Raw genomic sequence first — 24,384 nt, 5'->3', positions numbered from 1 at the left:
TGTGCTAGTTGTTTGACATCCATGCCTCAGAAGGTTCAGGATATACACTGAATATATGCATAATGATTTGCTCCCTTTCATCCTCATGGCACTGGGAAGTACTCTGCTTAGACTCAGATCTCTTTCTGTTCTCTTTAGTCCAAGGGTAGACCTGAGCCCTAGTATACTTTGGAACATAGAAGGATGGTTAGGGATCCCCCTTCCTCCTCCCTCTTATTTGGTGGGATAACAGAACAGATGTAACCAATTGGCAGTCTCCTCCAACTGATGACCAGACTCATGGTGCACATGTGTCATACATATTACATCACTACAATAGACTCAAACTGGGATCTTTCCAGGATCCATAGGCAGTGAACCTATCAGGTGTTGGAAATCTTATAGCCCCCACTAATCTAGAGAGACACAGGGATACAAAGACAAATGTTACATCTGGTTTCCTCTTAATGATCAGGAGTAAACCCTCTTCATTTGATTTACCAATGAGTGATAAGCTTCATGTCTTCTCTTGCCACCAACCAGAACTTCATAAGAATATATGGTTTAGGGTTCAGAGACAAGGTGAAGAAAAATCACTAGAACACCTTCCTGAGCCAAGGAAAACAAGAGTAGTGGCACTCAACCTTTCCAGACTACTGGACCCCTTTCTGGAGTCTGATTCATCTTGCATACCCCAAATTTCACCTCACTTAAAAATGACTTGCTTACAAAATCAGACATAAAAATACAGACGTGTCACAGCCACACTATTACTGACAAATTGCTGACTCTCATTTTTACCACACAATTATCAATTGGAATACAAATATTTACTTACATTTCAGTGTACAGTACATAGAGCAGTATAAACAAGTCAGTGTCTGTATGAAATTTTAATTTGTATTGACTTTACTAGTGCTTTTTATGTAGCCTGTTGTAAAACTAGGCAAATATCTGGAGGAGTTGATGTACCCCTCCAACTGCTGCATATCCCTAAGGCTACACGTACCCCTAGTTGAGAACAACTGTTCTAGAGAGAGACAGCCATGCAAGGCTGAGGGGACCAATCTGTGGCAGGGCAGTAGAATGATGTAGGCTCACCTTTGTGACCGACCATGAAGGGAAGGATAGATGAAGGAGTCTTGCACTTGCCTGAAAAAAAAAAAAAAAAAAGTCACACCATTGTCGAATCAGAACTGCCAATTTATTGCCCCATCTATTGTCCATGTAGCCGGGTACCCATCTTCTAGCACTGAACTATATTTGAAGCTTCATAGGAAAAAGAGTCCTCTCCTACCCCCGCAGTACACCTTGTCAAAGTTTTGCATTCTTATATACCATTGATCAGGAAGAAAATTCCTCCTGATCATAGTTGGTGATCAGCTTATGCCCTCAATAATGAAGATTAATAGCTCTTGTTATTATTCTGACCACGGTAGCTCCTGGCACAATTGTATTCTTTACATACATACATTTGAATTTTGTTAAGCAGGAAGTTCAGCTATCTCAACAAAGGAGGTGGAATGCACAGTGACCGGCAATGTAATGTTTGTGAAGTGACACTGCAACACAAAGCAAATGCTCTGCTCCATTAGGACAAAAGCTGGTGGAATGTTAACTATGTGTTATTGTTAACAGGCAAAACAGCACCCAAGCCTTCCTTAACTCTTTTCTAAGTGCTTAGATTTACTTCAATAATTCCTTGCAGCAATGAGTTCTATAAGTGAAATGAAAAGAAAAGTATTTCTTTTGTCATGTTCTCTTAGCCTCCTTGTCCCCTCACTTAGTATTGTAGCAGGAAAGTCTTTGAAGGTCAGGCATTTCTTGACAAGCAGGGACATAATTTACATTTTGATAGCACATTTCTAACTGATGGATTCCAAAGCATGCTTCCAACTATTCATAATGCAGGAATCATTACGCCTGGCTCTGTGATAAAAAGCATAGAATGCTACCCAATATCCTTAGGACAGGAAGTGAAGATGAATTTTGAAACTAACAAACCACAAGGGGAATTTTAGTGGGACATAATGTAATTACCCACATTGGATTTGGCCAGAACAGAAGTAAATAGTCCTATTCTAACAAAACGTGCCCTGGGATCTTTAATAATTCCAAGTGGTTAGTACCTCAGTTTTACATTTCATCCAGAAGATGGCACGCCCTGCCACCAAGACCTTGGTTGGGAATTGGGACCAATGATGAACCAAAAAGAGGAGTCCCACTTACCAAGCCACCCACACCACTTCCTGCAGCACCCTCTTTTCTCCTTGGAGCTCTCCCATCATGTCCATAACTACTTATTGCCTTGGGCTGGGCTCTCATTCCATATCCAGGGATACATGGCCATATCCTCTGCTGGTGCAAACTGACAAATGCTACTGAAGTCAATGGAGCTACATCAATTTACACCAGCTGAGGATCCTACACATAAGGTTATAAGACATTTTTTAAAAAATGGATGGCAAGAATCCTAAGCATCTTCAAGTCTCTGGGCTGTCTTTTTGTTATAGATCGTAAAGTAATCAGAAACCAGAGTTGGGTTGTTGGATTTTTGATAATTTCTGGAACACTGTGCACCATTCTCTCTCCTTTTAATTAAACTTCCCTGCCTTAAAACCACACCAACATACATCTCTGAAGAAACCTTTGCTGTCATGTCAGCACCAATGAGTAGGTTGGAATTTGGCCAAAATGTTTTGTTGGTTTTTGCTACCAATTCAATTGCTGGAGCTTTAGCTTCAAATGTAGCCTTTCCTTTTGTGGCTGTGCCATAAAAAATTTCAGAAAGGACAAAAACTATAAAAAGCAATTAACAGAAAAGCACTGACACTCCCAAATTGGTGTTCAAAACACCTGACTCAACAAGGTGTGAGGCAGAACTACAGTCAGCAAAGTTGTTAAATAGCATGTCACAAAGATGAAAACGTAAGGGAAGGCAAAAGAATACCCTGTTTGTCCAAACCCTTTCATCCAAAGTGCTTTACAGACACACACACTTTATAGGGATCATTCATCCACCACTGCAGGATGTAGCTGCCTTCATGTCAGAATGACACACACAGTAGTCAAGTGTAGCCAATTTTGGGCTGGAAGGGCACTGTGGTTTAATACTGCACAGTAAAGCTACGCTACAGTTTAGGATAGGCAGGGAGGGCGGGTGCCCTATCCAATGAACCAGAGCAGGAATTTTAGGTAGGCAAAAATGGAACTGGAATATTCATTTGACAACAAAGTTAGCACCTTTATTCTTGGGGAAAGTTACCTGGGAATTTTAACGCATACAAGTGAACTGGAGCTCAGTTTTATGTTTCTTCTGCAAGAGAGCACCACCAAGGGTATGTCTTCATTGCAGAGTTAATGTAGGCTATAGCCCCCATATTACTCCTGACCACACTTCCAAAGGAAAACCTAACCCAGGCTAGCAAGCCCAGCTGAAGGTAGAGCTTGCGCCTGGGTTTTGCTTCAGCATGGGCTGGCAACCCACCTATTTTGCAATGAGAATGCAGGCTAATCAAGCCAAGGCACTGCCAGTTTTCCAATCTTATCCCACAATTTCTCCAGGGCTGTACTTTCTTGTCTAACTCCTCCCTTCTTCTGCACTGTGTTTTAATCCCACAGCTTTTAAACAGAGATGCCATTAAAGAAATTTCTCTCTTGTGCTGCCAGTTAGAGACGGATACCAGCCTTCTGGCAAAGCTGGTGTAATATCAGTAGGACCCATAAGAACACTTCCACATAGGAGCCCAGGAAGGACAGACAAGTTCTTCCACAACACAGTGCTCTTGAATTCATATAGAGTGGCCCACTGTGACATTCTGGGGATTACCCAGATCAGTGAGGGGTTCTGTCATCTCCTGCCCTGTAATCTTGGGGTGCTATGGCTCAGGTCCCTGATACCAGCAGCCTGCCCACAAACACAAGGTCTCATCCTGGCTTCCAGAAGCCTAGTTACTCCTTGTAGGCTAACACTAACAGCCCTTCCAGTCCCAAGTCTCCCCAAATTCAGTTGCCCCGAGTTCTTACCTACCAGACACTTGGACTATCCCCTCTGGTTTGTCACCCCTGAATGTGTGAAACCAGACCCCCAGTTATCAGTTCCTCACACCCACACTCCTCACAGTTTGTGCAGCAGATACTTGCTTGGCGGTAACAAACAAACAAAAGGTTTATTTCATAGAAAAACCACAGATTCAAAGTGGGGAAATCCTCAGTTTTCTCAATGTCTTTCCATTAACTTTAATAGCCCATTGTGGTGTTTTCCTGGGTTGTACAATGGATCCTTATCTGAGTCTGCTTTTGTATATATACCCGGCTTGGGCGGTGCCTCTTCCTCTCTGTCCTGCTGTGAGGTGGAACTGAAGTTTATGAGCACAGTTCTCTTTACACACAAACACATGGGTTCATAACCATAGCCTGTATACACATCTCATAATCTAAGTTCCCTGTAAGCTGTGCAGCGGTCTATTTAGCGCCGTGCAGGCACTCAGGGAACCCAGCCGGTTCCTGGGTTCAGGATCCAGCCACGCACCCCTTCCCCAGCCCCAACCTAGCCCAGCCTGCCACAGCCAGGACCGGCCAGGACCTGCTGCAGCATCCCTCCCCTGGGCCCAACTCGCCACAGCACCCCTCCCCTGGCCTGAACCCAGCCCCTGGGGGTGTCTGGATCCTGATTGTCACACCCTGTTTCATGCACCATTAAGGGGATATCCTGCTAGAAATCTATCCCAGCACCATTGTGAATGCAGCCACAGAGGCCTGACAAAGCTAGGGCAGCGGTCCACAAATGTTTTACTTCATGCTCTCCCCACCCCCGAGTAAGGGCCAGGAGCAGAGCAGCGGCTCTGGGAGGGAAGAAATGCAGACAGGCTGGGGTCACAGCCGGGGCCGAGAGCACCGCCTTGCCAGGGGGTCGAGGCTAGCAGCTGGGGCCCCGGGCATGGGGTTAGCAGCTAGGGCCGAGGCCAGGAGCAGAGCTGGGTGGTGCTCCCTCCCCACCCCTGGTGGGGGCTGGCCCGGGCCCCAGCCGCACTGCCCCCCCCAAACATTCCTCCATGGGGGGTGCACCCCATAATTTGGGAACCTCTGAGCTAGGGCATAGCAGTGGAGACACTGTGCCTGTGCTAACTCTGCAGCGAAGACTTACCCTAAATTCACAACAGTTCCAAGAACCACGTCAGGGCACTGAGTCACTGCTGACTCAGATGGGAAAGAGACACCTACTGAATCATCAGTATTACTTCCTGCAACATCTGGGTTTCCCCTGGAGTTCGTCCATCCAGGCACCCTGCTGATCACAACTGACATTGCTCAGCTGATGCTATCACAATCTGCTTGCAGGCAGATTTGCACACACTCGCCCTATCATGCACACCCGAGTGTCAATAGGCCGATTATTTTCCATAGTTAAAATGACATCTGCAGACATGTTAGCCATTTAGCCCAGGCAGATCTGACTGGTTTGAATTCACCTTTGAAGAATGAATAGGAATGTGAAGAGGTGCTGAAATCAAAGTGGTAGAAATCTCCAACTATGTCTTGAGAGAGTTGGTCAGGAGAAAATAGAATCCTTGCAATTAAAAGGAGGAAAAGGCTAGTATTAACCTACTTTTGTGTGGCCCTGTGTGATAAATGAAGAGGGGTGTAGCTCCCTTTTATGGACACTCAGTCAGCCAATAGTTATAAAATCCCTCTTAGAAGCTATGCTCTAATTGCTCTACCTGTAAAGGGTTAAAAAGTTTCACTGTTATGCTAGGTAAAAAGGAAGTGGCCAAAAGAGCCAATGGGAAGGCTAGAACTTTTAAAAATTGAGAAAAGACTCTCCTTGTCTGTCTGTTGTTCTCCTGGGGAAGGGCAGCAGCTATGCTGTAAGAAGCTTGGGCCAGGTATGAAAAAAAAATCATCAGTATCATACCTAGAAACTACTCATTTAAAAGCCCAGATATGTAAGTAGATCAGGAAATGTCTAGGACGACGCGATTAGGTTTATCTCTTATTTCTTTATGGCTTGTGGATTCCTCTGTGCTAATCCCAATGCTTTTGTTTTGCTTGCGTCCTTTAAGCTGGACCTCAAGAAAGCTATTCTTGGTGCTTAATCCTTGTGGTTGCTCTTTTAAAAATCTAGTAATAGCCTGAGTTCCCAGATGTATTTTTTGTTTCTCTTTTTTTATTAATAAAATTTACTTTTTTTTAAGAACAAAATTAAATTTTTGCGTCTTAAGAGGTTTGTGTACATGTTGTTTACTAGCTGGTGGCAACAGCTGATTTCATACCCCCCTCCCCCACCCCCTTTCTCAGCTCTTTCCTGGAGGGTGTGTGTGAAAGGGCTTGAAGGTACCCCACAGGAAGGGATTCCCAAGTGTGCCTTCCTGGGCTCTCCAAGGGGTTCTGCACTTGGATGGGTAGATGCTGCCACCACCCAAGGTCAGAGAAAAGCTGTAACCTTGGGAGTTTAATACAAGCCTGGAGTGGCCAGTATTAATTTTTAGAATCCTTGCGGGCCCTCACCTTCTGCACTCGAAGTGCCAGAGTGGGGAATTAGCCTTGACACCCTCCATCCCTAACAATTCACCAACTCTCCTCACCTTTGTGTTAATTTCATATGTAGTCTCCCTCTGGGCTATGTATTGTGAGGTTATAGTTGGAACATGGGGGATACCTTTCCAACAAGCCAGAGAGCTTTGTGGGAAAGAACCCACAAGTCATCTAGCTCCTTCCTTCTCCTGCCCCACAACGGCTGATGAATTGTTCCCTAAAATTTATTCTGCAGTCTCAGCCCTTGAGACTAATCCACAGGCTAACAAACTGCTAATCTCTTCCTCATATTCAGGCTCAATTTCTCTTAACTCAGCCCCATTCCATCACTCAAAGTTATATCCACTCATCCCACCCAGAACAATTGCTCTCCCTCCTTGCTATGTACCTCCTTCAGATCTTGCTGGCGATTACCATATCGGCCCCAAAGGAATTGTTTGACCTAGCCCCTACATATTTAATTCTTTTAATCTTCCTTCAAGTCAATTCTTATACCCTTTAGTACATTTTGTTGCTCTTTGAATTTCCAGAATGTATCAATTTCACAGAACGCTTCCAGCCTATTAAAGGAGACAACACAGGATACCTGGTGGGGATCTGAGAGTCAATACAGGCAGCGATTGTACCGCAGATAAAATACCCACCTACACCTCCGGCCGCACACAGAAGGGGAAGCATACAAATGAGCAAACAGGAGTTCCCGCTTAGAACAAGACAGCTGCTGTTTATCCTGTCAGAGCTTATTCTTCTGGAACTGGAAGTCTTAAATTGTGTCACGGATCAATTGACCTTCCATTTCCTGTAATCTTCCTGTGGACCTGGCTGAGGGTGTTAGATAGACTCATTAAAAAGTCACAGAAATGTAGGGCTGGGAGGCACCTCGAGAAGTCATGGGGAGAGAGTAAAGACAGACATACATGTCCTTGGCAAACAATAGCAACACAGAAATTGCCACAGAGTTGACTCTGAGTCCATCTAGTCCAGTATCCTGTCTGTGACAGCAGCCATCATCAGATGTTTCAGAGGAAGGTATAAGAACCCCACAGTAGGCAGATGTGGGATAATCTGCCCCTCCCCCCACATTAGGTTTCATCCTGATCTCCAGTTAGAGATTATCCCTGAAGCATGGGCTTGAATATCCCTTCCAACATTTTCATCATTCATTATAACTCTGGATAGTCTTGGTGTCCATAGAAGAGCCCGCTCCGAATGAATCTAGCTAATTTCTTGGCCTTGATGACTTCCCATGCCAGTGAGTTCCATGGTCTAAGTATGTGTTATGTGAAAAGTATCTCCGGGAATTTGCCACCTTTTAAAGGTAATTGAATGTCCAGAATCACAGGATTCCATTTGAAACATTACAGACAAGCTGAGGTGCCAGGTGGGCTCTCACTGCCGGGGGGTTCTAACTTGGAAGCAAAGTCACTCATCTGCGTATCAGTGAAGACGCACATTGGCTCAGCACAGCTTCCCCACAACAGTAGGGCTGCCAACTTTCTAATTGCATAAAACTGAACACCCCTGCCCCAAGGCCCCACCCCTTCTCTGAGTCCTGCCCCCACTCACTCCAGGCCCCCCCACCTCTGTCGCTCACTCTCCCCCCACCCTCGCTCACTTTCACTGGGCTGGGGCAGGGGGTTGGGCTCCGGGGTGGGACCATAAATGAGGGGTTCAGGGTGCAGGAGCAGGATCCAGGCTGGGCCAGGGGGTTGGGGTGTAGGAGGGGGTGAAGGTTCTGGCTGAGGGTGTGGGTTCTGAAGTGGGGCCAGCGCTGATGGGTTTGGGGTGAAGGAGGAGGCCGAGGAGTTTGGAGTGTGCGAGGGGGTGCAGGCTCTGGGAGGGAGGTTGGGTGTGTGAGGGGCTTCTGACCTAGGGCAGGGGTCTGGGGTGCGGGTGCAGGCTCCACCCAAGCTGCGCTTAGCTCAGGCGGCTTCCGGTCAGCAGCACAGCGGGGAGAAGACAAGCTCCCTGTCTGCCATGCTGCTGCCGTAAGCGGCCAACATGTCCAACTCCTAGGCGCAGGGGCAGCCAGGTGGCTCTGTGCAGTGTGTGCTGCCCATGTCTGGAGGCACCGCCCCTGCAGTTCCCAGCCAATGGGAGCTGCAGAGCTGGAGCTCGGGGTGGGGCTAGCGCATGGAGCCTCCCTGGCCCCTACACCTAGGGGCCACCGTGGACATGTTGCTGCTTCCAGGAACTGAACAGAGCCAGGGCAGGCAGGGAGCCTGCCTTAGCCCCGCTGTGCCGCCCACTGAACTTTTAATGATCTAGTCAGTAGTGATGACCGGAGCTGCCAGGGTCCCTTTTCGCCTGGGCGTTCCAGTCGAAAACAGGACACCTGGCAACACTATGAGCCATTTGAATCCAACCGTAAGCTTGAAGAGGCAAATGAAAAAGCACAAAGGGAAAGAGGGGCAGGGACTAAATACCCCCAGCTGATCGTGAAGCTATCAGTAAGGGTTACTTGCTTCTAAAGAGTGACAACAGGACATAGGAAGAGAGAGGACTTGCCGGCAAAGGGGCCATGGACACAAACACCACTGTCAAAGTGCTCTACTGAGTAGGCTGCCAAATGAGTTCCCTTCCTTGGGCTACAAGCGCTGTTACACGGAAGATCTCCCGGCATTGTTTAAAATGTACTCATTTACTTCCATTTAAAAAAAAAACAAACAAAAAAAATAAAACACCTTTCTCTAGTGCTCTAAGAACCCCACCGCTCCTTATAATCACATATGGAATTAGAGAATACAGGAAAGCCCCATTGGCCTCACTAACAAAATCCAGTCCTACTCAAATCATATATAAATCAGACTGGCCACTACCCCATTCTGCGCCCCCCCATCTCTTTTACGCTCCGACCTTCCCCAATTGCCTGGAGAAAAACATGGTACTTTGCAAGGCTCATCAAGATCAGCCAGGGAGGTGAGTAAATTCCAATGTCAAGGGGCACTTCAGGAGAACATCCTCCGAGCAGCTCCCTCCTGTATATACCCAGGGAGGGCCCCCGCTGAGCAGCTGCTGCAATATGGCGTAGGAGGAAAGGCCTCTCAGGTAGGGAGGTCTCAAGTCATTTAGGACTTTAGGTCAAAATCAACCCCCTAAGTTCTACTCATAAGCCAACAGAAAGCCAGTCCAGATGGTGTCATGATGGCCCAGAAAGTTACTCTGCTCACCAAGTGGGGCAGCTGTATTTTGCATCACTTTCTACTTCCAGTTGCACAGAGACAGCACTGTAGTGTGTAATCCCCAAAGTGCTAAAGGCACTGATGGTGGGAGCGGGAACTGCATCTGTAAGAAAAGGCTGAAAGACAAATCTCTCTAAGAAAAGCCATCCTGGCCACACCAGCTAATTGGTCATCTAAACACAGCTGTGGGTTTGAGGGGAAACTAAGTGATGAATTCTGGTACTGCACAGCAGGTGCAACCTCTCAATCAAAAGGGCCAATGTGATTTCTGCCATAGCTTCCAGTTCAACGTCAGTTCCATCTTATCTAGATTGTGCCTTAAGCTAGGTTGCTTTCAATCCATACTCCTGTCTCCAGCAGGCACTGGGTTAGGACCCCAACCCCAGCTGGATAAGAAAAGATGGAGACCAAGTCAGATACGCGCAATCTACATACACACAATAAATACACACACAAGTAATGTGACCATCCAAAAATCATGACAATAAAACCTTAAAGCCACATCCAAAATACCATATATTCCCTGTTGAAACAAGAACAGCTAGAAACTCTGATAATTCAGCAGAAGCTGGCAGCTATTCGTTTTATGGGCTTGACTTGCTGTTAAAAGTTGTCCATTAGAGGTCACTAGAACCCAACCACAACACGAAGAGAGCCTTTGCAGGTCCTTTAGTGGCAGAAAAGCTCCTAGGAATAAAATCTCTACTCAGAAAACTTTCCCCTGAAACAAAACAAACAAAGAGGCAGTTCTTCACCTCGACCCCGGCAACAAATATGATAGAAGATCCTTTAAAAGGAGAGGAAGAATGTACAGAGACAAATAATGGACCATCCTTTTGTTGGTGGGCTTTGAAGGAACAGTGTGGTACGAGTGCATCTGTATTGGGAGAAAATGTATATTCTTTTTTCCTGTGATAATCAGAGTGGATTCATTGGGCATTCCACACAGAGAGCCCAGAAAAGGGATAAGCTCTCAGGCAGACAAAGGCAATGTCTTAGGCAGGCAATGTCCAGTTATAAAAGCAACCAGCCCGACACAATATAAATCTCAAACTGCAGGAGTGCCACTATCAACCATTCCCTCTGCACCCGCTGCGAAAGCAGTAGCTGGGCTGAGGCAGTCCCAAGCCCATCTAAACCCACTCTCCCCTCCCCTCCACCACAACAGGCAGAGTTAGGAGCACTCCCTACTTGTCTTAATAACCCAGAAAGAAAACAACTGTGCCGTGACGCTGCAATGCAGAGCCACAGCATTCATCTCTTCTCACCGAGGCCCGCCAGCAGCACACATCAAGGAGCCAATGCCCAATTTTTTACAAAATGCCACTCCCCGTTTGCAGTACGTCATGGCTAAGGGCTCCCCGCCACACCCTGCAGTTACATCGGATCTCAGCACAGGTGGACATTTCATCTGCCCACTACATCCCTCCCAACACTTCCATCCCATTTATTAGAGTGACACTGAGGGATGGAAGGAGAGGGATTTGCCACTCAGCCCAACAAATAGGATTTCTCTGGGTCTGTCTGTGTCCTGAATGCTCCCAGCACACCTGGAGGGTCATTGATAGCTCATGATGCCATGATGGTGTATGACAAAACTAGAAGTGGCCCTTGCTGCAGCAGCATGGTATGAAGACACAAAATATCAAGATATAATCTCATGCTGAGACTATAATGCACCCCTCAGGATGGCTACAAATTAGGCTGCAATTCTTATGTGTGGACCATTTAGGACCATCTTAGATCTGTCTAGCTGGTGATCCCCTGCTAATGTTTTTTGTCCTTAAATACCCGACTGGCTCATTTGAAAATTATGGCCACACAGCTTCTATTTGCTGCATCAATGTCTCTGAACACTCGGTGAATCTTTGTGGAGGCAGTGTACTGAGGCGGCCTGGGGGAGGAAAAGGATACTTGTGGGCTTACTGGATCTTCCTCTAGATGGAAGAGGATGACAAACCTGAATTTCATAGCCCACAGCTGCACGACCTTCCATTTAACTACTCACAACAAATATTTGCACAGTGAAATTGTGTTTCAACAGATGACATTTTCTCGCAGTGAATTTTGTGCCAGTGAGAGGGCCAGACTGACAGCTGCCCATGGTGTCTCCAGGCCTGTATTTATTCCCAGCACAGGAAATGGTGCCAGTTTCCTATGCACACTGCCCTCCTCTCTGCACAGACACCTCACCCCTGAGCTGCAGGGTCAGAAAGGACTTTACATGCACTGGCCTCTTCGCTCCTTGACCTCTCTGATGGTCCTACTCGCTTTCCCATGTGATGACAAGTTTTGTGACCCATCTCCCAAAAGCTGGCTTGCTGCCAACATTATTTTAAACTGACTGCTACCAAGCAACAACCTGCAGGTTATGACTTTGCACCTTAATTGACCTTGGCTAGAATTAAACCACTGTCCTAGAGATGAAAGCCTCCTTATTGCCTAACCAAGCCCTTACGCCATCCAGCCTCGCTCGCCTCGTGTTTAAACTCAGCAACCCTTTCTCACCATGAGGACACATATTGGGCTAATCCACTTCAACCTCCATGCTAATGTGCAGGCTACCTAGGTTTACTTCCTATTCTCTTTCACCCCACAACCTGGCAGCAAAAGAGGCCATGTGCTCAGCGACACCCCAGTCGTGCGATGCCTTGCAGCAATTCCCCCATCCCTCTTCTAGCCAACTCAGGAACAGCGAGAGGAGGGTCTCCCAAGAGAGGCTCTCCTCAGATGGAATGATGAGGGCTTCAGCATTGTAATGCTTCTTAGGGGACAAGAGACAGGAGTCCGGTGTCGTGAGCTGGAAGGGCACTTTTTTACCGAGGCTTCTGGACACAGGCACAACCTCTAGTTCTCAGGTTTTCTTGCTCCCAGAGTAACCAACACAACTTGCACTTCCCAGTGTCACAACACAGGATTTCCTTAAATCCTGGCCTGGATTAAGCCATCCTGGAAGAGACTAATGACCATCCAATAAGCAAGAAAGGGAGTAAAGTGAGAAATGCAAGGAGGGGGCTTCTCAGAGGTAGGACTAATCCAGCTTTCCTGGCCCCATCAGGAGAAAGCAATAAAAATCTGTGCAGTAGTTTGCAAAACCTGCTATAGTGAGGAGGAATAAGAGGCTACAAAGGGGAGGAATTTCTCAGAGGGGTCTGAGGAGCCATAACTGGGAGTGCTGGGATGAAATTAAGCACAAAGAAAGGTAGGCTAGAGATCAGGCACACTTGGGAACACTGTGGAATCATCCCCAAGGGAAATTTGGAAACCCACATTGCTTGGGCCCTACCAGCTGAAGAAGGCACCTGAGAATATATTTCGGGGAACCGCACTGCACTGGCTGAAGTGGGGGAATGACCTGGCAGGTCTGTTCTGTTTTTAACTACTCAGATTATATTTAAGATCTAAAAGGGGAAGGCCAAATAATGACAGAATTGAGCAGGTGATGAGGCCGCTCCGTTTTGCGGCATTCTCAGGCTTTTAGCCTTAAAGATCATCGTCCCCAAGGACTTCCTTTCTCTAATTAGACTATGGCCGCAGCTCCTCTGAAAAAAGCATGCAGGCATCAAGTGTAATCCTGCTCTCTCCTACCTTAAAACTAACAAGCAATTTTGCCTGCTCTCCAGTCACCACAGCTGCAGCATCTGCTAGTTCCCCTGATCGCCCCCTGGATCTGAAGTCACTGGTGAGCAAACCAGTTTTCGGTGGTGACTGATGGAAGGGGGCCCCTTCTGAGGGGCAGTGGTTTAACTGCAGGTGGTTTTGAAAGGCCTTCCTTGAGAGGAGAGTGAAGGGAAATGTGGATGGCAGTACCCCTGCAAGCCCCAGTCATTTATCCTGCCCTCCCCATGGGAGCGAAATGTCCGCTCACATTAAAGCAGCTTCTCTTCCGATGAGCTGCATGCAGGCAAGGAGCAAGCTCGGGAAATCACATTAAATGTGACCGGGAGGACAGAGAGAGAGAGAGACCCTTTTAAAACACTTGTGGCTATTTTTAGTCAAAGGAGGATACAAAATAAATTAGTGTGAGATCGTCTGTGAAAAATGTGCACCAAAAAATTAAATAAAAAGGAAGAAGCAATTGAGTGCTTGATGCTAACTTCAGCCACACTTGGGTTAAATCCAGAGCAACTCCACTGGCTGTGAGCCACTGAGCTCAGAACCTGGCCTGAGGTGATGGGATTCTACATAGGTGCAAAATGTTAGCACACTGCGGGTTGGGTGAAATCTCATTGTTGCTGGTGGATGTAAGAGCCACTCTTCATTCAGGAAGAATGTAAGAAGCAGTTAAGCCGCTTTTGGAGTAAGATAGCTGGAACACGAAGGGACGCTGCCCGGAATGCCAGCCCCATGCAAGGCCGGTCAGGAGCTGAGCTACTCAAATGGAGGAGTTTTGCTGGGGGCTCGAAGCAAACGCAGAGGGTTGGGTACGGTTTTGATGGGAGCTGTGAGTGTGTATTTATGTGTGTAGCATGCACATGACAGGGTGCAGATGCAGCCAGAAACACCACAGAGCCAGACAAAGAAGGCAGCAGAAAGCCAAGGACAGGCACAGAAGCACTTGTAGCAGGACCCTGAGAGAAAACTCAAAGAGCAATTTGGCTGGAAAAAGAGACTTGAAGTGATAAGCAAGGAAACGCTTCTGTTTGATTCTTACTGTGTTCAGGGAAAGACGACTTTGCACGCACTCTTTTTAAATAAATAGGATCGCATCGAAGAAATACCTGACTCCACCATCAATTTCTCCTCCTAATGGGAACAACCTGAAAGACCCGGAATATTGGCTAACTGCTTGAGTCTAAAGGTATATTAGCATTATTGTCACTGGAGGTAGGTCTACACACGGATAAAAAACCCGTGGCTAGCCTGGGTCAGGTGACTCAGGCGCATGGGTCTCGGGGTGAAAAATTGCTGTGTAGATGTTCAGGTTCGGGCTCCAGCCTCAGACCAAATATCTACACAGAGCTTTTTAGCCCCACAGCTCCCAAGCCCTGGGAGCCTGAATCAGCTGACTTGGACCAGCTGTGGCCATGCCATGGATCTTTTACCCTTGTTGTAGACGTATCCTGGGAGATTTCACCAGCAGAGACAGTTTCTAGGAATCTAGGGCTTTCTCCAGGTCCTTGAGGGGGCAAGTGCTCCAAAACAAAAGCAAAAAATGGAGAAGTGGACTGAGTGACTGGGAAGCTGGAGTTCTTCCCCTGTGCCTGAGGTCACCAGTTCCAACCCCTAGGTTGGTAGTGGCTGGAAGTTTTGAATGTTGTTCAGTGACCTGTGAGACAGCAGCTGGGGGGCCTCTTAGGCCAGTTCCCAGTAGGACAGGTGCCCACATCACAAAAACCACCCCTGGAATTGGAGCTGATTGGTTCCTGTGGCAGTCTGAGCAGACAGACCAAGATCCAATGGGATACAGAAACTGACCTCCTGTCCTGCCCAGACAGGCAGCCTCTGGGAAGCCCTTAAACCTGCTGCCCACACTGTAACTATTTGTGAATAATAGAGGACTTCAGTCTCCAAGGGCAGCTGTCAATCTCGATACTACATGGACTTAGAAAATAAAGTAGCTGGGTGTGCGTTACACATTTCAGTCCCAGGGGTGGAGACTCACAGTGCGCCTTAGTAGGTGGAAGGGAGAGAAAGCAGCACTGGGGAATCATGACGGGCAGCCAGTAAACCCATCCTTCCCCCAGCACACACAGACACACACACTTACCTTTAGCTCCCTCCTCTGGTAACAGTCTTATTGCCATAGCAACCATAACCTTAGATCATGCATCTAAAAAAAATAAATAATAAATATTTATGCCATCACTGAATACAACCTCAGTGGCAGAATCTAATTTTCATTAGAGACATAAAGGAGGCTTTGCATAATCAGACATACATTAATACCCAACATGCCAACATTGGGCTAAAATTCATGAATTCAGATCTAAATAAAAATTGCTGCTGGCTCGGAGTTTATTTCCTTTCTTTAAAAAAAGAAAAGAATTTTAAAGCTTGAAGTCACCTTGGTGCAGCTTGCTTTTAATCCCGTAATTAATGGGGAGACAAAGATGCAAAGATTAAGTTAGGTCTCAGCTGAAATCACCTCATGAAAAGGCAGACAAAGGCCAGCTTTGTTACAGTGAAGAGAAGGTGGAGTAAAGCAGCAACAGCATAAAGTTGGCTACAGGACCTGAGGTTCTGCTGTACCTCCTAAAGTTGATGTGTACTCAGGTGTCACCCTACTTCCCCTAACACCTTCCAAACCTAGAAATCATAACTGAGGGGGCAGAGTTAAACTTTGGAGCCTCTGTCGCTCTCTCCACTGGATGTATCTGGACACAAGCCCAAGGAGACATTGTGCAGCCTCTAAGTTTGTACTGATGCTACCCCCAGCATACTGTCAGGAGGTATCCTACTTCTAGCAGTGGTTGACCACAAAGTCAGGTGCCCTAGCTTAGTTGCTAGAAATTGTTCACAGCAGAGCTAGAGGTTTTTAGATAGGCACATCTTATCTATGAGCTGCTCTCAGAGCAATGCTGTTCAGGCAACAGTCCTATTCTAAGAACTCTACTATCCTACAAAGATCAGCAACAACAGACAGGCTTTACCTAACCAGCTGTTCTCCTCTGATGCACCCTTTCCCTACTATTCAACTCTCTTGCCTTTTCCACCCTAAAACTCCTTCTCCTGTCCAATCAGCAGGGACTACCCATTGCCTCTACACCTGGCCTCTGATACTGCTCTTCTTTTCTAAGAATTTTCAGCTGGGTCTCATCTGGGTGGCTGCAAAACCTCTGTGTTGGCCAGACCTCCAGCTACCCTCACTAGGCTTTCACCCAGAGCCCTCCTCCCTCAGTTAATGAGGAGCTCCGTAAATAGAAGCTCTGAGACTCACTAGTGAGCACTAGCAATTTGAGCTTTATGAGTGTTTATACAGCTCGGAACCAACCCGCAAATCCTGGCCTGGCTGGCACCAGGCTCAGGGTAAAACTGGCAGTGGGTTATTTTGTAAAGGGACCAGTTGGAGCAACAAAACTAAATCTACTCAGAGGGTTGCAGGCTGGGCACTTGCTGTTTTATTTAACTGCATCACAACTGAGTAGGTCAAGGGAGTGGGAAAACCCCCGTACCCGCATTAAATGTTTTTTCAAACAGAAAGTAAGGGAGGGGGTGGAACATTACTCCATCCCATAATACTCTGGCTAACACTATCATGACTCCTTAACGATAGGTTGTTTGGGGACCTGTGATTGTTCCAAAGTCCTGGTCAGGGCATACAAACAAAGGCTCCTTAAGAAGATTTCTCTCTTCTACAGGCAGAAGCGACAAGGAGGGGGAGCAGTGACAGGACTCCAGGGAAGAGAGGCTTCCTCTGAAATTTGCCAGGCTTGTCTGGCTATGCCTGAGGGCGCAGTCTGGTCCAGAGGGAGAAGGGAAGAGAGAGAGAGACAGAGGCAGTGAGGAGAAAGAGAGAGATTTCTGTTGTAACCCAGAACTGTTGTCCCCAGTGGTTTTCCTGCTCCTCACATCTTCATTGACCTCTGAGCAGCCTGACTGCACAAGGGGAAGGAAAGCTATAGCATGAGCTGAAAGGGGAAAGGTCTAGTGATTAAAGTGCAGTTTTCCCTTCTACCTAATTCTTGAATGAGCGGGAGCAGATCTCTGGGCAGGGGGAGAGAGATGTGCCCAAGCCTATTTACATTCTAGCCAGAAGACTGAATCCCCCTTCCCTGCAAATGCTCCCCCTGCCTCCCAGCCTAGACAGCTTGAAAGCGGTCACACACCACAGGCTCATCTAGACCTCATCTAGACCTGCTCTCAGCTGGGTTAGATGAGACCGTCCCTGGTAAACCAGAGACCCCTGAAGGATTTAATCCCATGTACCTGGAGCTCCCATACAGCCAAACATTCCTAGAAACATGGACCCACCCAACACAGCTTGCAAGACACAAACAAGTATACTCAGTTTGTCACGGTGAAATACCATCCCTCTCCCCCCGGGCACACACAGAGTCACCTAGGTACATCTAGCTTTGATGAAAGGATTAATAACAGTGCTTCAAATACAACTGATTACCTAGATTAATGGCAGCCAACAAAAGGAATGGTGGACCAGCTCAGGCCACCTCAGGCATTCCATTTGGTACAATAAGAAAGGCTGAGGGAGTGAGGTATTGGGATACAGGGGAAGAGAAGGGCTCCTGGGAGGAGGGGGAGGGGTTTGTTTGAAGAGACCCAACAAGGAAATCAAAGGGAAGCTATTAATTTGTTTCAGTCTGGATGAATTATTTCAACTAATTTGACTCTTTTTTATCATCGTAACCTGCATGTCTCTTTCTGGCAGTCCCCCTTCCTTTCAAAATGGGGGAGGGGGCGGAGGCCTGGATGTGGAGATCAGTGAGATACTGTATTCAGAAGCATTAAGTGGGTCAGCCTGGCCAAGTGAGATTTGAGTTTGATGCTGGGCTTCATCGATTCCAAAGCCAAAAGGGACCACTGTGATCATCTAGTCTGACCTCTTGTCTCGCACAAGCCAGAGAACTTCCCCCAAATAATTCCAAGCACAGATCTTTCAGAAACACGTCCAGTCTTGATTTAAAATTGCCAGTGATGGAGAATCCACCATGACCATTGGTAAATTGTACTGTCACCATTAAAAAGTTACTCCTCACTTCCAGTCTAAATTTGTCTAGCTTCAATATCCAGGCACTGGATCGCGTTCTAGTTTTCTCTGCTAGATTGAACAGCCCATTATTAAATATCTGTTCCCCATGTAGGTACTTATAGGCTGTAATCAAGTCACCCCCTAACTTTCTCTTTGTTAAGCTAAATAGATGGAATCCTTGAATCTACTAGTATATAAGCCAGGTTTTCTAATCATTTAATCATTCTCATGGCTCTTCTCTGAACCCTCTCCCCAACTAGCAACATCCTTCTTGAAGGGTAGACAACAGAACTGGACACAGTATTCCAGCAGCGGTCAAATCAGTACCAAATACAGAGGAAGGGTGAAATAACCTCTCAACTCCTACATGAGATTCCACAGATTAAGCATCCAAGAATTGCATTAGCCCTTTTGGCCATGGTGTCAGGGGTGTCCATAAATTACATAACTCATTTTTTGGTGATTTCTCAAGACCCACCCACCTCCTGTAACACTTTGTAACACTGAAACAAACAAGTAAAATTAAAGACCCCCAGCATTAGGTAATTTATGGACAGCACTTCTCACTGGGAGCTCATGTATAGCTGATCCACCATCACCCCAAAATCTTTTTCAGGGCCACTGTTCTTCCCATGATAGAGTCCCCCCAAAGTCTAAGTGTGGCCTACATTCCTTGGTCCTAGATGTACACATTTACATTTAGCCATATTAAAATGCTTATTGTTTGCTTTTGCTTAGCTTACCAAGCAATCCAGATCACTCCGGATCGGTGACTTGTCCACTTCATTATTTGCCACTCCCCCAATTTTTGTTGTCAGACGAAAACTTTGCCAGTGATGAGTTTATGTTTTCTTCCAGGTCATTGATAAAAATGTTAAATAGCCTAGAGCCAAAAACTGATCCCTGCAGGACCCCATAGCAATACACCCATTTGATAATGATTCTCCATTTACAGTTATATTTTGAGACCTACCAGTTAGCCAGCTTTTAACAGGTTCTAGTTGTTTAATCAAAATGCTGTATGGTACAAAGTCAAATGCCTTAAAGAAGTATATTACATCAGCACTGTTACCTGGATCAGCCGAACTTGTAATCTCATCCAAAAAGCAGATATCATTCATTTTACAGGATCTATTTTCCATAAATCCATGTTGACTGGCATTAATTAAATTACCCTCCTTTAATTCTTTACTAATCGCATCTAGAAGGAGATTATGCCTTGGCTATACTCTTACTATGTACGGTTCCTGTTAGCCCCGATTGGGCCTCTGTCGCTGGTAACTGTCCCAAAGGGAGGAGATCAAGCCTTGGATCATACTGTGGTATTTTTTGACTCCATCTGGGATACTGGCCCAGATTCTGAGCTGAACCCTGTGTGCTTTGCAGCGTGGGAGGTGCATCCCAGGGAAGGGGGAGAGGGCCATAGTGGTTGTGCATTCCTTTGTGCCTCCTGAATTCTGGGCTGCTCTGGAGGCCCCAGGAGCTGCTCTAACTTGCAGCTGCTGCCCGCAGCTTCCCATAGAGCTGGGCCAGTGCTTTGGCCACACCTCCTTCGGCCTCCCGGAACACTCCTTTGTCAGGGCTACGAGGGGAGGGAAAGTATATTCCCAGTGAGGGGGTGATACCTAGGGGCTCTGAAGCATCATAAAAGGGTTGACCCTGGCCCAGAATCAAGGCCTCTGTGGAGAGTGTGCCGGCCCCATCCCTACCCTGGAGGGGCACAGCAGAGGGTAGCAAAGATGAGAGCAGGTAGGAAGGCGCTGAGGCGTGGGAAAAGGATAAGGAAACTGGGCTTGTTCTCACTGGATAAAAGGACAGTGCCCCAGTCCAGGCATTCGGAGTCAGGGAAGGCCCTGCATTGGCTCAGAGGGATTTTTCACACCACTGAGAGGTTCACAAACATGATGGGGCGAGTCTCCAAATGAAGAAATCTGGGGCAAACAGGGACCTTCAGCAGCTCCCATCTCATGCAAAAGGGGCCAGCAATGGAACAAAAGCCAGAGAGAATATCAATAAACTGAGGCAGACTAGAAGAGTTCAAGAGAACTGCTGGTTTCTGGGACAGGGAGGAGGGACTAGAGGGGCCTGTTGGAAAGAGCAGGAAGGAAAATTCAGATAGATCCAAGAAGGTGCTAAAGTGATGGGCTGGGCAGCCTTTCCTGGCCCCAAAACACCTTATGTTCTTTTGCTGGCTCCTGAGGGTTTGCTGGTAAAACTGCTGACATAGAGCATACACACATGCACACACCGGAGCGAAGAGAGGAGTTGTTGCTTATTCCTTTGAACTCTCATTTCCCTCCCCTCTGCCCTTCGTTTTCCATGTAGTTTTAATTGTGTTAGTGGCTGTCACTGCAGTGTAGCTTCATTACCAGTCTGCTGTCCCTGAAGGAGCTGAGTGACAGGCAGAGAGAGTTATAGCAGTGCTGGCAAGGAGAGGCGGAGTGGTTCCTTCCATGCAAATGGGGACATTAAATCACACTGAGATAAATCAAAGTGGTGAGGATTGGAGTGACTGATCTCCTGTTCCCATTAGGAGGGATGTGTAAGCCTGCTGGAGACTCAGAGGGGATCTGGGCTCCCATCCTGCAGCGCAAGCTTTATGAGCGAGGGCATTAGGCAAACAGTGTCACTGACTCGCTGCACCGCCATTCACACACTTACATGTTTTCAAGCACATTCTCGCATATCCTCATCCTCTCACATGAACAGATCAGCACATGTGCCCTCATGCATGCAGTCATAGCATACATATGCACATGCTCAGACACTTGCATAGCAGACTCTGACACACATCGGGGCAAAAGAACTCAGCAGCCCCAGGGCACTGGCCTGCTGAACACTGCTGAAAATCTGGCCACTCAGTTTAGGGTGAAATTTTCAAAATCCTAAGTGAGTTAGGCGTCCAAATCTGACAGACTTTCAGGGAGACGTGCTCATGACACACTTCAGTGCTTTTGAAAATCCCACTCATGGGAGCTGAGCTCTTCTGAAAATTTGGCCCATAATGACTGGCAGATACACACATCCATGCATATACACAATCACATGTGCGTTTACACATGCACTAGTTAGCACACAGAGAGTGCTGTAGCTCTCAAAGCACTTTACACAGAAGGGTAAGTATTTTATACTATACAGACTGGAAAACTGAGGCACAGGGAGGTTAATTTAAATGACTTGCACAAGATTACATGGCAGGTCAGTGTTAGGGCTGAGAGTAGAAGCCCAAGGTGGAAGCTGGTCCAGTGCCCTGTCACAGCCAATGCTGCTCTTGCAGTCAAGTATACCCCAGTCATTTACATAGATTTATTCTCATACTAGCACAAGCTCCTACAGAGAAGGATAGACAAACATTATTTTGCTCTCTCTTGCACACGGTGCTTAATTCACACATATGGCAGACAATATAGTTCAAAAAAAGAAAAGGAGGACTTGTGGCACCTTAGAGACTAACAAATTTATTAGAGCATAAGCGCACTTCATCGGATGCATGTAGTCTCTAAGGTGTCACAAGTCCTCCTTTCTTTTGCAGATACAGACTAACACAACTGCTACTCTGAAACATTTTGTTCAGGCTCCTTAATATGGGAGACCGGCCCTTTAACTGCTGAGCTGAATTATATAAATGAAGGCGACTCTGAAGTCAGTAAAGCATAAAATTAGCATTAGTGTGAAAATGACACCATTGCATTGTCGTGAATGCAAACCAACTAACAACAAAGCAGTGAGTGTGCACCTTTCCTGCCCTACCTGAGCACTTGGAATATTAATGCATTAGAACAGCACACTGGCTTCCTCCGTCTCTGGGCCATGTCCCTTGATGGGGAGAGGGTGTTGCCAGCAGTAATCTGGTGTGTGTGTGTGTCTGGGCGAGGGGAGCGGCGGGGGAATGCCGTGAGCCTGCTTCAGTTTTCCATCTCTGGACTTTTATTGGAGCAAATTTATTCAGTCACTTGTGATCAATCCCCTCCCAAGTGCCACATGAGCCGCTGTGCTGATTCCCACAGTAGCTACAGAGCAGCAAAATGTTGCAGCAACTAGAGCTAGACGGGAGGGAGGAAATCTGCACCTGGAGGGTGCCCTGAGGGGCAGACTGGCTGAGTCACACAGGCCAGATTCAGATCCTGGCCTCCTCTGGACCTTTAACTAGTTTCCTCCATAATTAGTACAAATCTCCCACAATGCTCTTCACCTCTTTGGTAACTGAACAGTATTTTTGCCTTGCTGTGCACAACTAAACATTAAAACATTGTGTTCCTCCAGACACAAATAAGGGTCATTTACCAGGCAGGCCAGGATGCACGGGACTAGGCTGCCACTGGATAGCCTTATACAGAACCAGAGTCAGGGCTAGCTGAGATGCATGTGCCAGCTGTTCCAAGCATGATGCTGACTAGGCCTGGGTAAAAGGTTTGATTTGCAGCAGCATCCAAATGCTCGAGGTCTAGCTGGTCTGGCCACAGGGGCTGCAAAGGTCACGAGAACATTCATTTGGCTGTGAGATTTCACGGACTCCCCGGTTTCAGCCATGCTAGAAATAAGTTCATTTTCTGTAGCGGTTCCTTGTCTCAATAGGAAATGTTCATGAGCTTAGCCTTAAAAGCAAAACCCTCACATGCTAACTGGGCCACAAAACAGCTTCTGGAGATTCAGAGTTGGGGCAAAGTTTCTTATTTCCTTCGTGCTGTTGTGGCTAGCTCTCGTTCACACCCAGATTTGCTCACAGCTGCAGTGGGGTCAGGGTAAATTACATTTCCCTGCACCAGCTAGGCCTCTCTGCCCTAAGGAATTCAACCTGGCAGAAGGTAGCTGCTGCTACTCTCCCTTAGGCTCTCTGCTGGTGAGTAGGAAGCCACTTATTTTCAGCCAGAGTTCCTTAATCCTGCAACACTGATTTCGACTCCTGTTCTGTGGGCTCAGTGGCGGTCTGCCTACACAGCCTGCGGGAGTGAGCTCCTGCACTAAAAACAGCTGCAGGGCCAGCACTCGGACACTGCAGCTCGGCGTGGCTTCAGAGCCCCAGCTGCAGTGTCAGAGCGCGGTGTACACAGCTATTTTTAGAGCGCTGGTATGAGCCCTGCTAGCCTGAGTCTCTTGATCTGGGGTGGGAAGCTCACTTCCACCGGCTGTGTAGACATGCCCTCAGACTGCTTGGGCTTGATTCTGATCCCACCTGCACTGGTGTAACTCCATTGCCATCCATTGTGGTATTCTGGATTTACACCAGTGTGAGCAGAACCAGGCCTCCTTAGAACTATCACACCCATGCTAGGCATTGCTGAGCGGGGTCTGGGATAATTGGTGTCACTTACACACTAAGGACACGATTCTGCTCTCGGCTATGCAGGTGGCATTCAGAAGTAACTGCAAGTGAGGGGAGATCTGGGGCAAGAAGAAAGTGTAAAGAGTGGGGTCACTTTAACTTACAGCCACTTACACCTTCGTCCAGAGCCTTGGGGTGGAAGTTACACCCACTGAGATTCCATTAATAAAGAAGGTACCAGGGATGCTCACATGGAAGGTTAAATCCAGCTCGAGCAGACATACCCTCGCTAGCTCTGCCTGCGCTACGGTGCTAAAAATAGCATATCTGCAATGGCGGGAGGGGCTAACTGCCCCAAGCGTGTGCCAGGCCAAGATCATAGGTACATGCTCGGGTGGCTACTCCTGCCCACGGCTCATGCCACTGTGGCTACACTTCGCGGGGCTGTCTTCCGGCTCCAGTGTAGACATGCCATAAGTTATAGTATGAGGGAGGGTTAATTTACAGAATGCTGCTGAATTCAGCCCCTGGTCACTGGTGCAGGACCAAGCATGTAGTGGCACAAACTCTGTTCTTGGGATTTAAAAGGACACCCAAAGCTTTAGAATAGCCCAGCCGTGCGTGCCAGTGGCCATATGTGGATTCAGCAAGCAAGCGAGCTGATGGAGTCGGAGGAGCTCTAATATCTGGGACGACAGGTTGGTAGCACTGTGAAGCTGAAGGGCTGGGTCCTTAGCAGGTATAATTCACCGTAGTGCCCTCTGAGTCGAGACCTA

General features: G+C 47.2%; 1 long non-coding RNA gene across 2 annotated transcripts in view; it reads right to left on the bottom strand.

Moving 5' to 3' along the window:
* Positions 1-16,052, bottom strand: part of LOC125629247 (uncharacterized) — a 47,264-nt gene extending 31,212 nt beyond the window's left edge. For both annotated transcript variants that reach the window (XR_012666372.1, XR_012666373.1), the window contains exons 1-3: positions 15,784-16,052; positions 15,406-15,468; positions 1,081-1,131 (exon numbers count right to left, since the gene is read on the bottom strand). This is a non-coding gene — a long non-coding RNA (uncharacterized LOC125629247). The remainder of the gene's footprint in view (positions 1-1,080; positions 1,132-15,405; positions 15,469-15,783) is intronic.
* Between the last annotated feature and the right edge of the window lie 8,332 nt (positions 16,053-24,384).

This window comes from Caretta caretta, chromosome 1, assembly GCF_965140235.1.
Source record: "Caretta caretta isolate rCarCar2 chromosome 1, rCarCar1.hap1, whole genome shotgun sequence".
In the NCBI taxonomy this organism is placed as follows: domain Eukaryota; kingdom Metazoa; phylum Chordata; order Testudines; family Cheloniidae; genus Caretta; species Caretta caretta.
This window is presented reverse-complemented; position numbering and strand designations above follow the sequence as displayed.